General features: G+C 75.7%; 1 non-coding gene across 1 annotated transcript; it reads right to left on the bottom strand.

Moving 5' to 3' along the window:
• Nucleotides 1–889: 889 nt before the first annotated feature.
• Nucleotides 890–1,042, bottom strand: LOC130266352 (5.8S ribosomal RNA). Its single transcript, XR_008842842.1, has one exon. It is a non-coding gene; the product is annotated as a 5.8S ribosomal RNA (ribosomal RNA).
• Between the last annotated feature and the right edge of the window lie 1,458 nt (nucleotides 1,043–2,500).

Raw genomic sequence — 2,500 nt, 5'->3', positions numbered from 1 at the left:
TACAACTCCCCTCTCCCTCCCGGCCAACCCCTCGCGCCCCGCGGCGCCAGGAGAGGACGGAGAGCGAGAGAGAGAGCGAGCGGGAGAGAGAGAGAGAGAGAGAGAGAGAGAGAGACAAGAGAGACGACGGAGACGGAGACTCCCATCCCGGAGACGAGAACCGAAGAGGAGCGCGGCAGAGACGGCCCTGACGAGGGACCCGGCCGGCCGTGCGGCTTCGCGGCGGCCTCGGCGGAGAGACGGAGAGAAAGGCGACGGGCTCGCCGACGCGCCGGGGACCGCCACAGAGGACTCGGGGAAGGAGGAGCGGGTTACGACCCCCGTCCCCGGCGCTCGCGCCTCGCGTGCGCGCGGCAGCACACGGCACGGTACCCCCGCGGTACCCACCCGCAGACAGCCGCCCGCACGGGGGTGGAGCCCGGGGGCGAGGCCCGCGCCTCGCCTCCCCTTTCTCGCCCTCTCTCGGACCACGGCGGCGTCTTGGAGACGCCGTCTTCTCTCTCGCTCTCGCCCCGGCCGCCGCCGCCGCACCGCGCGGCACGGCCCCGGCAAGGACGAGCTCCGCCCCAGCGGCTCGTTCCGGGAGCGGGGAGCTACGGAGCGCTCCCCGAGTCTGCATTTAGGGGGACGAAGGCCCTGCGCGGAAGCGGCGGCGACGACGACCGCGACGACGACGAAGCCCCGCCGGGCCGCAGGGAAAGAGGGCCGAGGCCGCCGAGGGAAACGCTTCCCTCGCCGAACCCCCGGACACCGCCTTCCCTCCGGGCACCGGCCGGGACGACGCCGACGCCGCCGCCGCCGCCGCCGCCGCCTACCGCGGGCAACGGACCTGCGAGGCGACCCCAGCCGCGCCGCCGGGGCGGCCCCCGGGCGGCGATTGATCGTCACGCGACGCTCAGACAGGCGTAGCCCCGGGAGGAACCCGGGGCCGCAAGTGCGTTCGAAGTGTCGATGATCAATGTGTCCTGCAATTCACATTAATTCTCGCAGCTAGCTGCGTTCTTCATCGACGCACGAGCCGAGTGATCCACCGCTAAGAGTTGTCTGGCTTTCGGCACCGACCCCGCACGCGCGGAGGGGCCGGGACCGCTCGCGCGGAGCGGCCCCCTTCGTTTTGGCAAGGACGCGCGCCCCACGCGCCCCGCCTCGACCGTACGAGCACAACGACAAACGGAGGAGGGGAAAAAAGCGAAAACCCCACGTTTCGCTCCGAAGCTCGGCAAAAAGGCGGGGGGGCCCGCGCCCCCGACCGCCTCCCCCCGCAAGGGGAGACGCCGCCTCGGCATGCCCTTGTCTCTTCGGAGGCGGCCCAGGCGCCCGGGCTCGGCCCGACCTCCGCACGGAGAAGCAACGCGACGGACCGGCCGAGGGACGGCGGCCCGCCCGGCCTCGCTCACGGGAACAACACGCCTTCGCGGCCGCGGGGGCGCGACCGCCGGCCCCCGCTCACGCTCGCAACCTTCGCCTTGACCGACGGCCGCGGACTCGCGGAACGCCGCCGCGCCAACCGCGCGGCCGGGCTCTCTTCCCAGCGGCCTTACAACGCCCGGAGACGCCGCGCGGCGACTACCGATCCACCGGAGCAACCCCTGCGCGGGACCGCTTCCCACCGCCCTAAGGGCGAAAGTCCGGCGGGGGCCGCACTCCGAACGCGCAACCGGGGGGTAACCCGGGAGGCGGGGCCGCCCCCGAGACCCGAGCCGGCGTCGCGAGCGCCGGAGGCCTGCCGGTCGGCAAGACCCACCGCCGCCGGGGCCGCACTCCCGGGACCGCCGCCGCTTCGCACCGTCGGGAACTCCCTTCCCGCGGGCTCGCGCCCAGCGGCAGGCGTACGGCGGCTGAGCCGGGGGGCTACGCCCGCTCCCCTCGTTTCCACTCGGGGACCGGACGGGGAAGCGCCCCCGCGGCCGCCCCCGCACGCCTACCTTCGGCCCACACGCGGCCGGAGAAGGGCAACGGGGAAGCGACGGACGGAGCCCGGGCCGGGACGGCCGCCGGCGACGGCGGGCGCCTTCCGGCAGACCATCCCCCGGGGGGGACACTCGTCCGAGCGGCGACGCCGCCGCACTCGGCACGGGGGTCCGCAACCCGCACTCGCCGGGCCTCCGGTGACGACGGAGGGGGACCGCCGAGCGCTCACCCCCGGGAGGAAGGAGCGGTCGAGACACAGCGATGGCCGGTGGGCGGCACTCGCCGGCGGGCCTTCGAGGAGAAGGCCGTCGAGGGAAGAGAGGCACGGTCGCGGCCTGACGCGGCGCCGCACGCGAGGCCGCGGCGGCGGCCAAGAGGCGAGAGCGTGGCGGGCCCCGGCGGCCGCAACCCCGCAGCCGAGGTAGGGCAGAGGGCACGCGCCCTCTGCCGGCGTCGCCCCGTGTCGAGAGGCGAGCGGGTCGGCCCCGCGGCCGGATCGCGCGCCGCGGCCTCTCCGCCGAGACCGGGGCCGCAGAGAGGGGGGGGCAGGGCGCCCCTCCCTGGCGCGGCACGGGTGCCCCCCCCCGCG

This window comes from Oenanthe melanoleuca, unplaced genomic scaffold (genome assembly GCF_029582105.1).
Source record: "Oenanthe melanoleuca isolate GR-GAL-2019-014 unplaced genomic scaffold, OMel1.0 S023, whole genome shotgun sequence".
Classification (NCBI taxonomy): Eukaryota; Metazoa; Chordata; class Aves; order Passeriformes; family Muscicapidae; genus Oenanthe; species Oenanthe melanoleuca.
Note: the sequence above shows the minus strand (reverse complement) of the source record. Positions and strands in the feature narration are given on the sequence as shown.